General features: G+C 43.8%; 1 protein-coding gene across 2 annotated transcripts in view; it reads left to right on the top strand.

Moving 5' to 3' along the window:
- Nucleotides 1-14578, top strand: part of PHEX (phosphate regulating endopeptidase homolog, X-linked) — a 226349-nt gene that overhangs the window by 50569 nt on the left and 161202 nt on the right. The window lies entirely within an intron of this gene.

Raw genomic sequence — 14578 nt, 5'->3', positions numbered from 1 at the left:
GCCCTGCTTCATTTTGCTTTCCAAGGCCAAACTTGTCTGTTATTCCAGTTACCTTTTCACTTCCTACTTTAGCATTCCAGTCCCCTATGATGATGAGGACATCATGTTTTGGTGTTAGTTCTATGAGGTGTTGTAGGTCTTCATAGAACCGGTCCACTTCAGCCTCTTCTGCATCAGTGGTTGGGGCATACACTTGAATTACTGTGATGTTGAATGGTTTGCCTTGGAATCGGACAGAAATCATTCTGTCATTTTTGAGATTGTATCCCAGTACTGCCTTTTGCACTCTCTTGTTGACTATAAAGGCCACACCATTTTTTCTACGAGATTCCTGGCCACAGTAGTAGATATAATGGTCTTCTGAGTTAAATTCGCCCATTCCTGTCCACTTTAGTTCACTGATTCCTAGGATATCGATGTTCAGTCTTGTCATCTCATTTTTGACCACGTCAAGCTTACCTTGATTCATAGATCTTACATTCCAGGTTCCTATGTAGTATTGTTCTTTGCAGCATCGGACTTTCCTTACACCATCAGACACATCCACAACTGAGGGTCCTTTCGGCTTTGGCCCAGCCGCTTCACTCTTTCTGGGGTTACTTGTACTTGCCCTCTGCTCTTCCTCAGTAGCATATTGGACACCTTCCGACCTGAGGGGCTCATCTTCCGGCGTCATATCTTTTAGCCTTTTGATACTGTCCATGGGGTTTTCTTGGCAAAAATACTGGAGTGGGTTGCCATTTCCTGGAGTAAGTAGTATAAAGGATATCAAAACCATACTGCCTGTAGGCAGGGACAATAACAGGAGCCAGAAATAGCCAGTAAGATTGAGGGTAACATTTATCACAGGTGTGTAATTAGGTAGCTTTAAAATGAGCTTATTTAAAAGGGAAAAAAACCTGTAGGAGTTCTGGGATTTCATTGTCAGTTGTATTTTATTTAACAGAAGATGATAGATATTTACTGTTAGGCTGGTAACAGAACCTTTTTGATCTATTTAGGCCTTTAGTACACTTAACTGTAGAGCTGTCAATTCCAGTGGAGGAAATTCCTGGAGATTTTGGAGTAGAACTGGAGAAGACAGAGTTTGGGAAAGGGAAGGAATACAGTGGGTATGTGATTCCACACAATCTACCTGCCAAAGCTGCCATATCCACCAAGGGAACTGATCTCTGTAAGGAGATCAGCTGTAATTTCAGCAAAGTTCCAGGCCCCACCTAGAGGATGGAAACCCTACTTAAGTGGCTGACTACAATACATACTGTTTGTTTAACTGAACCATGAAGATTTTTTTAAAAAATCAGGAACAACTGTGTTGGGATCTGAAACTGGAGAACTGCATGTATCTTTGCCTGTTTCTCTGCCTCCATGTTAGTGTTGCCAGGTCCCCTCACCATTGCAGCGGGGGGTGTTCTAGGGGTAGGTGGGATGTCATCAGGTGACGTCCCAATGCAACGATGTCACCTGGAAGTGATGTCATTGCGTTGGTGATGTTGTGTGCAACACTTTTGTTTGGGGGCAAAAACTCTATGGTTATTTTGCTTCAAAACCATAGTGGGGGAACCCCCAGTTGGGACCTGGGGGCTGGCAACCTACTCCATGCTGCTCCCTGACTTGATTCTAAACATATGTTTGTGAAATTTGGAACCTTTTAGAGATGTGGCCTGACATATGGGGAATAAATTGGAGCAGTCAAAGTTTGGGCACTGCCACTTTTCCACTCAAAATAGTCCTGGGAGGCTGTTGGGCCTGTCAGGGAAACATGTCAAAAGAACATAAGAAGATCCATGCTCCATCAGACCAAAGGCCCAGCAAGTGCAGCATTATATTGACACAGTGGCTAACAAGCTACCTCTGGGAAGCCCACAGGATGACTGCAACAGTACCCTCCTGCCTGTGCTTCCCAGCAACTGATACAAAGCGGCATACTCCCTCTGGTACTGGAAGGAGTAGATATACATCATGATTCATGACTAGTAGCCATTGATAGCCCCATCTTCCATGAATTTGTCCACTTCCCTTTTAAAGCCTTCCAAGTTGATGGCCATCACCACATCCTGTGGGAGCAACTACCATAATTTAACTATGTGCTATGTGAAGAACTTCCTTTCATCTGTCCTGAATCTCCCACCCTTTCACTTTAGTGGATGACCCCAGGCTCTAGTATTATGAGAGAGGGAGAAAAGCTTGTCCACTCTTTCCACACCATACATGATTTTATAGACCTCTGTCATGTCTCCCCTTACTTTCCTTTTTTCTAAGCTAAATAGCCATAAGTGTTTTAACCAATCCTCATAGGGTAGCTGTTCTAGCCCCCTGATCATTTTGTGTGCGCCTTTCTGCACCTTTTCAACATCTACAATATCCTTTTTCTGGTACGGTAACAAAAACTATACATGATATTTCAAGTGTGATTTCACTCTAGATTGTAGATATAGATATAAGGGCAGTATGATAGCAGCAGTTGTATTTACTATCCCTGTTCTAATTGTGGCCATACAGCATTTGCCTTTTTCACTGTAGTTGCACATCGGGTTTACATTTTCATTGAACTATCCAGTACCACCCCAAAATCCCTTTCTTGGTCTGTTGCTTTCTTGGTCTGTTGCTGCCAGCTCAGATCCCCTCAGCATATATGTGGTTGGGATTGTTTGCTGGAACTAGGGTTGCTAGACACCCCCATTGGAGGCGGGGCTCCCTGGCTGCCAAGCCCTGCCCCCAGCTGCCAGTCAGCTGGCAGGTGGGGGGACTTACCAGTAGAAAGAAGAAGGCCCAAGCCATGTTTCTGGCATTACGCAAGATGTGACATCATCATGCCAGCGATTTCTGGGCAATGCTCTGGTATTTGGGCAAAAACTGTATGGTAGAAGCCACTTGTACCACAGAGTTTTGCTCAAATACCAGAGTATCATCTGGAAACTGCTGGCATGATTATGTCACTTCTTGAGAGTTGTTGGTGATGTGGCCTGGGCCTTTCTATTTCTCCTGGTAAGTGCCCCCCACCCCCAATTCCCTGCCAGTTCCCAGGAGGAATCTGGCAACCTTAGCTCCAACTGTTACCCAAAACAGATGTTAAGCTAGCCAGAACAGATGTTAAGCTAACCCAGATCCCCCCTGCACCCCCTTTTTTAAAAAATGGGTGTTACATTGGCCAGTCTCCAGTCCTCCCAGTTACAGAGGCTGATCTTAGGGACACGTTGCATGTCTTAGTTAGAAGATCAGCAGTTCTTTAAGAACTGTAAGATGGATACGATCCGGTCCCAGTGATTTGTTATTTTGCAATTTGTAAACTGTAGAACTTCCTCCCTTGTCACCAATATTTACCCAAGCCCCACAGCCTCCCCTCCTGAAAACATCCGTTCAGGAATAGGTATCTGCCTTGTATCTGCAGCAGTGAAGACAGATGAGAATGAAAGAATTTGTTTATATTCTAAGCAATTGCCTTGTTCTCCTTTAGTACTCCTTCAATTCCATTGTCATAGCCAGTTTTCTGATTCCGATGTATTTAAATAATTCTTTATTGCTCATCTTCATGCTTGTAGTGATATGTATCTCAAAATCCTTTTTTGTATGCCTAATTGTCCACTGGCATTTTCTTTGTGTTAGTTTGATTTTGTTTTTGTTTTCCTCGTTTGAGCAAGCATTCCAGTTTCAGAAGGAAACCATTTTCACTCTAATAGTTTCCTTCACCGTGCTTGTTTGTCATGCTGGTAACCTCTTGAACGTTGAACTACATTCTAACTGAACCTCTAATATTGAGGTTTTGAGCAACCCCCAAGTCTTTTTGAGATATTTGACCCGCTTGACTATTTGAACTTCCTTTTTTTACCAGATTTCTTATTTTAGAGAAGTTGCCTCTTTTGAAGTCAAGTATGACTGTGCTGAAGTTCCCTGGCATTTTCCCACACACATATCATATGTATAATTTAATTTTGATGCCATTGTGGTCACTGTTTCCAATTGGTTCAACCACATCCACATCACACACTGGGTCCTGGGAAACCCCACTTAGAATTAAGTCTGGAGTTGCCTCTCCTCTGGTCAGTTCCCAAGGAATACATGCATTTCCCCAAACAGTGCCCACCTAGAACTGGTTCATATTGGGAAAATGGCAGCAGGGTGGGGTGGGGGGGCTGAAACCCCTTCTCCATGTATGTCTGACTGTGTGGAAATGAGCAGTTGACACTTTCCATGGCGTGGGGGTAAGCAACATCTCTCAGTAATAACATACTGTTAAGCCTCTATTAAAAGGATGGGATATTTCTCCTGGCTTTCTGGCAGCCCTACTACTAAGTCACAGCCCCTCCCAGCCCCATGGCACTTGACATTGCATTGTTGTGCTTCATCTGCCTGTATTTGTGCTGAATCAAAAAGAATATAGAATCAAGGACTGGCATACAAACAGGGACTGGGGGTCAGCAACTCTGGGACTGGTTATAGCCCACATCTGTGAGAAGTCAAGAAGCATGAATGGTGAGTCCAGAATAGGTGAGAGGGTAGACCAACCTCACAAGAAGCCTCTGTGTATCCTTCTCTTTCAGCAAGGAAGAGTCAGAGCAAAAAGAGTTCAGTTGCTTCCTGTTGGTGTCTTTGTAAGAATGCTGAATGAAAGAGTGATTGCTTCATTATAATAGTAATAAAATAGGATGTATTGCAAAAAAGCCAATAAAGGTAGCACATAGGTAATTGTCCCTATTGCTCAGTCACTTTTGAAACAAAGTACACAACTTCCAAATGCTGCAGAACTAGTCAACTATTGGAAAAGAGTAATGTAGGCAGCTGTAGTGAGCTGGGATTCTCTGAGCTTGTTTACAGTTTAAAAATGTTTAACAATAATTTCCATGCATATATTTTTTAAAAGTTATATATAGATTTCTGTTTAAGATGAGAACAGAGAAATCAGAAAGAGAATGAGAAAAGCAGTTGCCAGCAAAGGCTTAGTCCTTTGAGGCCCTATGGGCAGGGTACACCAGACGATCTTCAACGTGGTCTCTGTGCTTCATACCCATGGGATACAGTGCGCATGCGCTAGATTGATCAGCATTGTAGCAAGCTCTTAACGGATTTTCGCGCCCAGATCTCAGGCATGCGCAGGAACCCCACCACGCATGCCCAGAGGGGTGGGCGCAGACATCCCGCCAGTTCCTTTCTTTCCGCTGTGCTGGAAGCACCTTCCTTTCGTCGGTCTGATCGGTAGCTTTTTTTCTCCTCAGAGCTCTTTATTTTTCTCCTCAGTTTTCTTTATTTTTCGCTTCTAACTTTGTTCTTTTGTTGTTTCTTCAAAAAAAAAGAACTTTGTTTAGTTTCGGGGGAACTTTTTTCATTTACCTCACTCTGGCCTTCGGGCTCCCCCCCCCCGCCTTTTCTTCTCCGTTTTTGCTTATTTTATGGAGAAGAAGTGGGGCTTTTTCAAGCGTTGCAGGGGCTGTGGCAGTAAGCTCGCTCCACCTGATGGCCACAACCTCTGCATTTTTTTTTCTTGGCGAGATGCACCGACCAGAGTCCTGTTGACACTGCGCCAAGTTTTCCAATCAAACTAGAAAAAAACGAGTGGCGTGACTCCGAGTAGTGTTACTGGAAGCAGCGCTAAATCCCGCTTCAGTCATGGACTCAGAAGTCCCGGTAAGACCATCAACATCGACGGCTCTGGCTTCGAAGTCCTCGTCTGACATCGTTCAGTCAACATCGAAGCTTTTGGCACCGACGGTGCAGTCTTCGGCGTCAACGCTCGTGAAAAGGAAACAGAAGACGGGTAAAGAGCACAAGTCCGCCAAGAAGGGCTCCTCTAAGACCCTAAAGGCGGCAAAGTCTGGGAATGTAGTGGGTACTGCACTGGGTAATGCCCCTAACATGCCCCCCGCTCCAACGGCAGTATTGGCATCGGACGCTCCGGTCGCTCCACCGATACCGACCATCTAGCTATTGGACTCTCACATACACCAGCTAGACCATGACACGCTGTTCGATATGCGTCCTTTCTCCAACATCGATAATGGCGAGATCCTCAGTCATCCCCCAGGCACGGATCGCTCTCCCTCTGCTCAGTCTTCGACATCGACGGTCTCGGAGTGCCATGCTGATATCAATGTGGCTCAGCATCAACAGATCCCTAAAAGCACTCAACGTCATCCTCTCCTCGCTAATCTCCCATGGGTGTGAAATACAGAGACCACATCGAAGAGAGACATGTTGCTTACCTGTAACTGATAATTTTCGAGTGGTCATCTGTGCATTCACACCACCCGCCCTCCTTCCCCGCTGCTGTCAGCTTCTACATTTTTCATAGGGGTTGATTCGCGGTGGTTCGAAGGAACTGGCGGGATGTCCGCGCCCACCCCTCTGGGCATGCGTGGTGGGGTTCCTGCGCATGCCCGAGGTCTGGGTGCGAAAATCCATTAAGAGCTTTCTACAATGCCGATTGATCCAGCGCATGCGCACTGTATCCCATGGGTGTGAATGCACAGATGACCACTCAAAGATCATCAGTTACAGGTAAGCAACCTGTCTTTCTGTATAGGAGGGCAGGCTGAGGGAATGAGTGCCTTGGTTTGTGTGATGGCTAAGCAGGCATTTGAACTTGGTTCTCCCCACTCCAAGCCCAACACTCCAGTTCTGTTTAGGCAGTCTAAACCATAGACACTCAGAAAGGAACTCTGGCCCTGGACATCTGTGCATGCAGTGAAACATCAGAGAGCCAGTTTAGTGTAGTGGTTAGGAGTGTGGACTCTAATCTGGGAGAACGTGGTTTGATTCCCCACTCCTCCACATGTAGCTGATGGTGTGACCTTGGATCAGTTACAAGTTCTTTCAGAGCTGTTCTCTCAAGAGCAGTTCTCAAAGGAGCTCTCTCAGCCTCACCTACCTCACAGGGTGTCTGTTGTGGAGAGGGGAAGGGAAAGGGATTGTAAACCGCTCTGAGACTCCTTCCGGTAGTGAAGGGCGGGGTATAAATCCAATCTCTTCTATTCTTCATGTATGTAAGCATGTTTTTCTAGGCTTTGTATGTGAAATCAAGATGTTACAAAAATATCCAGGACTGACTACATATACAAAGGGTGGACCACTTGTACATACTTAGGCTCGCACAGATGCTTGGCTGTAAGCACAGATGTTCAGAAAGGGGGCTGTAGGCACAATCCCAGTTTCCTGTATGCACATATGTATGCACAAAATTGTATGCAGTTTTGAATGCCTGAGCTGGACTTCTAACCACTATACCACATTGGTTTTTAATGCCACATTGACTCACTGATAGATGATCCTTGGCCTTATTCATCTCTGTGTTCTCCTATCACCTAGAACGATCTGTGTTTGTGATCTATGTACAATCTGTATTTTAGACTTCTAATGGAACCTTGGTTAAATGGCTGTTTTGTGCACATGCCAGCAAGAGTCAGAGCATGATTTGATACGGGTTTTTTCTGCTGAGCTAGGTCAGAGAGAGAGGGGGAAAAAAAGATAGCAGCAGCATAAGCATCTTTGAGTTTTCAACTCTCCTGGCAGAAATTACTGAGTTATGGACACTAAAGCAATTCATTGAGTTTGGAAGGCTTAAGAGAGAACATGAACACCTTGAACCTGCTCTGGAGTGCACAGATGACATTCGCTTAATGAAGCAAGTTATGGCATTCCATTGCCTTGGAGCAGCAGTTAACAACTGGCTCTGGCACCTGCTATTTCCATTTTATATTTCAAGCTAGATGTAAATCCTCCACTGAGACAAACCTGGCTGCTTTTCATTGGCATGTATGTTGTAGCTAATTAGGTCAAGGGAACGTCAGGGAAGCCCCCTAGAGGACAATTCTGAAATGATCTGGGAAAATGAAGATGGCGAAAAACGAAAACATACCACAATATGGCATTTACAATGAAATCCAATGCAGATTTACTCAGAAGAAAGTCCCAATGTATTATATACTCTTACTCATAGGCAGCTGTTCATGGGATTTAATGTTTCTTTTAAAACATAGATGCCCATATATTAATATTAAACTATATCTGCATCTCTCAATTTACTTGCATTAGATTTTTCTATTTTTCTAGTCTACTCTTTGTTGAGACTACAATCTGAGGAGTGATGAACTTTCTGTTATCATGTGCATTGGCTTAAGTGTTTTACAGCAATCTAACCCTAACCCTAACCCAGAACATAAAATGCCTCGTAACTTTCATTACCAAGATTACAAATACAGTTTTAATGTGGGAATGCATCATACCATGGGGGACTGGGGCAGTTTCTAAGGGCAAGAAAATATCGTATGACACAGCCCCATAGTAAAGTAAATAAAAGTGATTAGCAGCAAGCAAACATGATACCAGTAGGTATCATCATCATCATCTGGCCTTGTGTGTAGTGTAAAAGAAAGAAGCAGGGGGGGGGGAACTTAACTCAGATATTAGAATCAAGAGCTGAAAAGGTTAACAACATTTGGGCAAATGCATTTAGGCAAAATGCTAGAGCGTCGATGTGCAACGTCCCGGCATGGTGATGTCACTTCCATGTGACATCATCATGCTAACCATGTTGACACATGACAGGCTTTTCAGGGGTGCGGCTTCCCCTGCCAGCCAGCTGACCGGTGGTGGATTGGAGTCCCGAAGATCGGGGGATCCTCTGGCCAGACCGGGGGTCTGGCAACCCTACTTCACTTACATCCTTAAGCCTTGTGAATTTTATGGCTGTAATACAAGAGGCCTCACTTACATCCTTAAGCCTTGTGCCATTCTATCTTTATTGTAAGTAAGTAAGAATTGTATATAGCATATTATTTAAGAATTTGATATAAGATTCAATTTGATAATTAATAATTGGGTTTTTTCATTTCCCCCTTCTTTTTGCTCCAGTTTTGATAATAGTTACAAGTTGTATCATGAGCCGGTATGTATATAATGTGCTTGACCTCTGTAGGGCATATTGGTTTCCACTTGTGTTTTAATTTGTAATGAGGCTAATGTTGGGCCTCTAAATGTTTTAAATATTTTAAAATAAATACATGTATTTTTGATAATATTTAAACTATATATATTGATTTAAACATTGGGCCCTCAACTTGGCTTGTGTGTAGTATAGCTAGGAGATCCTAAGATTGCCTGGCAGCCAAAAGTTCTAGCTCTTTTAGCTTTATGCTCCACTATGTGGTGAGCTAGTTTTTTTAGGCAAGAGATGTTTCAGAGGTGGTTTGCCATTGCCTGCTCCTGCATCACGACCCTGGTATTCCTTGGATGTCATCCTTCCAAATACTAGCCAAAGCCGACCCTGTTTAGCTCCCAAGATCTGATGAGATCGGGCTAGCCTAGGCTATCCAGGCCAGGGCACCGGAATGTAAATACAAGCTTATATCATTGGCCCAGCACTTGACATATGGGCTTCATCTAAGGCTTTATTTACTAACAGATTAGTATAAACAGCAAATCCTTTCCCTTTTCAGCACAGGACAGCCCATTAAAGAATACTGCTATATGGACATGTTGATGCCTTGGCTAAATTGTCCTTGACAGCTCCAGCAAGCCGCCTGCCCAACCAGTCCTGGAGGGGCGGGAAAAAGAAGAGTGGCCGAGAGGGCTGCTGCACTCAGCTTGGCTTGTCGGGGCTGCGGCGGAGCCTCCACCGTGCCGGGTCCCTCCAGGTGATCCTGCAGGCCACGGGGCAGGCTTGGGCGGTGGCTGCTCCTGCTGCCGTTGTGGGTGGTGGTGTCACTGCTGCTGCTACTGCCATTGCCCCACGAAAAAAGGCTCAGCCTCGCCATCTCCGCCATCCTTCTTGCCAGCCCCTGTCCAGGCTGCCAGAGCCCCCGCCTCTCGTTCCCGCCTCCAGGGTGCTGTAAGCTCTGACAGATCCTGGGGAAGGGGCTTCTGTTTCTTATAACAAATTCATATTATCTTTAAACAGAGAAATGAACAGATAATAACGTTTAATAATGGATTTATTAAGCACATGTTTGCTCAAGCGATCAAACTGGAAGTTTTTTTTTTAAAATCGCACAAAGAGCGGTCAGACGGCCCTAATCGCAATCATTGTGAAAAATGGCTGTCCAGATGGGCGAAATTGCGCATTACAAGTGCAAGTGCCAGGAAAATACTTGATTCTCCAGGGTGCAGGAAAACCCGGGAGCATTGCAGGAGTGACCCCGCTTCGGCGCGGGAGGCGGATTCGCCTGTCTGATCAGCAAACTTAAATGTGTGAGAAAACAGCGGCGAACCTTGATCAAAAGGACTGTGTGACCGCAGCCCTACACTTCCATCAATGTGTGAAGAATAGCCTATATTCCAGGGCAATTTGCGAAGGAAACCCAGAAAATTTCTGCTTGACCTTAAAACAACTAGAATGGGAATGTAAGAATGGGAGGTGGAGGTAAAAGAAAGAATGGGGAACCAACAGAAGGCATCCCTAGGGCAACCCCTTATTACCAACGTTAATGCAGTACAAGATTCTCCTAGGAATCAAAAATACTAAATATCTAATTAAACAAATAATATAGAAACTCCTGAAGGAACAAATGGCCAGATACAAAGAACAATTCAATCCAGCCCCACATCAAGGAAAGAACAAGATAACACCCATTGCAAATGTACTTTGCCTCTGTTGCTGTATTTTTTTTTTGGGGGGGGGACACCCACACCCACACCACTGTGTTCCTCAAGCACAGATTTAGCTTTGCCAGCTCTGAGCTTAGCCTTTCCCTAGAATGACCATGAATTATGGTCAATTACTGGAAATCTGATATGCTTCCTTTGGAAGTAGTTGTGTTTTATGGTTTTGGCCCAGGAAAAAAATAAGTTTGTTTGTTTAGATGTTCTTCATCTGTGTTTTTTAAAAAAGAGATGGATGTTTCCATTCCATTGTTTTATTGGTACTCTGCACATTCATTAATATGTGAGTCTAAACTCCCTTGAGCTTTTTCTCCCACTATTATGTAAACATCTGAAAACTGAGGCATTTGCAATGCAAAGGAATATCCTGATGAAGTGCAGTGGTTAGAGTGCTAGACTAGCAATGAGGTGACCTAAGATCAAATCCCTTCTCTGCCATCAAGTTCACTGGGTGCCTTGGGCCAGGCTCATTAATATAGCTTAACATTTCTCACAAGGTTGTTGTAAGAATAAGATGGAACAGGCCAAGAACATTTGTGGTGCTCTGAGCTTCTTGGAGAAAGTGCAGGACAAAAATGCAATAAATAGATAAGGTTTTACATTTTATGTATGTACACATGAAAGAAAGTTTCTTGATGTAGTTCTCAGCCTTTTGTATCTTATATCCTACCAGCCATTCTGTTGAAGAAACTGGGTCCCACCAAGATAAAAGCAAAAGGTCACTTTTCTGAAAAGGATATTTATCTGCTGTAGGCATCAATATATCTAATTATGAAAGTGGCCAGATTTGTAGATACTTAAATCTGGAGATCTGAGTCCTGAACAGTCAAGACAGATCTTTATATAAACCAGTAAAATGCCCCAGGCTTTGCAGAAAAATCTGAAAACTAAAAACAAAGCAAAACAAAAACATCAGGGGGATACATCCACCCCAAAACTCAACTTCCTCAAATAATAGAAGCAGAGCCTGTAGTTTTAAGAAATGGATGCCCTCTGTGGCTGTTGCTGAGAAAGCAGGTGTGGTGTAGAAGTTAGAGTTTCAGACCTTAAGATCTGGGAGACCCAGGTATGAATCACCATTCTGCCATGGAAACTCACTGGGTGATCTTGAGCAGTTGCACATTTTCAGCCTAACTTACTCCACAGATTAGGATAAAATAGAGGAGATGAGAATGATGTAAGCTGTTTTGAGTCCCTATTGTTGAGAAAGGTGGGGTATCAATGAAATAATAAATGTAGTTGAAGATAGGGTGCAGATAAAAGGTAGGGTGGTTGGGAAGAAGGGAAGGAAGCAGGGAAAGGTGAGAATATAGGGGTTGGGGGGGAGAGGAAATAGTGAGGTGATGGGGATATAGGGGGAAATGAGGTGCTGTTGGATCCCCAAGCATCGAGAATAAATCCACATTTCAGAAAAGCAAAATTTATTTCAAAGCTTTGGAAAGATACTCAAACAAGTCCTTTGTTAGGAATGGGTACAAACAGCCAGGGCAAGTATAATAAAGGGATTTGAACCAGGTACCGAACCAATGGATCACTTTCCCGCTGGCGGGTAAAAGGAAACGGTTGCGCGCTCAATCCCTGGGAACACTACTATCTCCAGACATAACACAGGTGCAGTTCCCAGGCTCTAAAGGCAACAAGCTAGCATTCAAGTTCACCTCCTACACCACGTCCTCCAGATGTTTGGCTTAGCATTACAGCAAAGTAAAATACAGGCTAGCAGGCAGAGGGGGGGGGGATGAACTGTACAGGCATACAAGTAACACAGAACACAATGGCAGCTCGCTGACAGGTGCCCCTGCAAGTCATAAGATAACATAAGAACATAAGAGAAGCCAATGTTGGATCAGGCCAATGGCCCATCCCGTACGCAAGAATACAGTGCATCACTTGCCCGAGCCTGAGAGTTCCTATCTATACCTTGTGGCGAATAGCCACTGATGGACTTCTGCTCCATATGCTTATCTAATTCCCTCTTGAAACTGTCCATACTTGTAGCCGCCGCCACCTCCTGTGGCAGTAATTTCAATGTGTTCATCACTCTTTGGGTGAAGAAGTTACTTCCTTTTAACTGTTCTAACCCGACTGCTCAGCAATTTCATTGAGTGCCCACGAGTTCTTGTATTGTGAGAAAGGGAGAAAAGTACTTCTTTCTCAACCTGCTCTATCCCATGCATAATCTTATAAACCTCAGTCATGTCACCCTCAGCCGTTTCTCCAAGCTAAAGAGCCCAAAGTGTTTTAACCTTTCTTCATAGGGAAAGCATTCCAACCCTTTTATCATTTTAGTTGCCCTTTTCTGCACTTTCCCCAATGCTATAATATCTTTTTTGAGGTGTGGTGACCAGAACCGTACACAGTACTCCAAATGAGGTTGCACCATTGATTTATACAGGGATATTATGATACTGGTTGATTCTTTTTCAATTCCCTTCCTAATAATCCCCAGCATAGCGTGTGCCTTTTTTATTGCAGTCGCACACTGTCTCGACATTTTCATTGAGTTATCTACTATGACTCCAAGATCTCTCTCTTGGTTAGTCTCTGCCAGTTCGTAACTCATCAATGTGTGTATATAGTTAGGATTTTTGGCTCCAATGTGCATCACTTTGCACTTGGCCACACTGAACCCCATTTGTCATGTTGATGCCCACTTGCCCATCCTCAACAGATCCCTTTGGAGTTCCTCACAATCCTCCCTGGTTCTCACCACCCTGAACAACTTTGTGTCATCTGCAAATGATTAATAAACAATCCAAATCATTAATAAAGAAGTTAAAAAGCATTGGACCGAGTACTGGTCCCTGTGGTACCCCACTGCTTACCATCCTCCACTGAGAAAATTTCCCATTTATACTCACTCTCTGTTTGTTCACTGCATGTTCCCCACTGTGCAATCTAACCCAGCCTAGTGACTGGCACCATACAACTGGGACATGGTTTTCCTGGGTAGAGACTTCCAGGGGTATGGGAGTAGGAAAGCTGAAGACTGGGGATAAGATAAAGGTAGCTTAGTTGATGGGTGGGAAGGAGTGAAGAAAGCAGGAAAAGGGGAGAGACTATAGAGGCTTTCAGGAAAGAAAAAGAAGAAATAATAGGGGAGTGGAAAAACAAATGCCCCTGCAAATCCTTGTCAGTCACCCACTTGTTCTATTAAATTTATAATTTACCATATGTTTTAAGGTCAGAAAAATTTCAGAAACACAATGGATAATCCTTGGCAGATAAGATCAGCAGGAGGTGGCAAATCAAAGGCACTTGCTGGTGGGCAGGAGGAATGGGGGATTAGGAGAAACTCCAAGTATTCTAGGTTACTATAAGTATACTAAAAGGGCACAGATGGATGTAAGGTCAGCAAGAGATTGCATGTCACACATGCAGGTGGGCACGGGGATTGATGGGGAGCAAATTCTTAGTGAATCTTGTAAAATTTCTGCTTCCTACTTAGACTACTTCTGGGTTCCACCAGTGGTACACTCACCACTAGCTGATAACCAGTGTCCTTGTTGAGATGGTACTAGACTTCTTTAGGGTTGAAACATATTTATGATTAGACAGTGCAGATTGTTGGCATTGCCAAACTTGATATGCAGATATAGGCTGCAGTCACACACACACACGCCCTGAGCCAGCTTGCGGGGAGGGCGGGGTAAAAATACCTAAATAAATAAATAAAATAAAATAAATAATCAACTTTTAATCCACTTTCAATGCACTTTCCAAAATCCAGTTGGAAAGTGCATTGAAAGTGGATTATTTAGTGTGTGTGATCGCAGCCATCATTTAGTTGCTGTTGTTGAAATAACCTGTAAATTTACCTTCGCAGTGAAAATCTTGGAACTGATAAAAGGTATTACTGGATATGAAATACCACTGGAGTTATAAAATGCTTTTGTTGGGTGTTTTTAAGGAATTATGTTGGGACTGATGTTATGAAATAAGTTACATCTTTGCTGACTGCTGAAAGAATGTTCATAGCAAGACCTTG

This window comes from Gekko japonicus, unplaced genomic scaffold (genome assembly GCF_001447785.1).
Source record: "Gekko japonicus isolate JY-2015 unplaced genomic scaffold, Gekko_japonicus_V1.1 scaffold117, whole genome shotgun sequence".
Taxonomy (NCBI): Eukaryota; Metazoa; Chordata; class Lepidosauria; order Squamata; family Gekkonidae; genus Gekko; species Gekko japonicus.
This window is presented reverse-complemented; position numbering and strand designations above follow the sequence as displayed.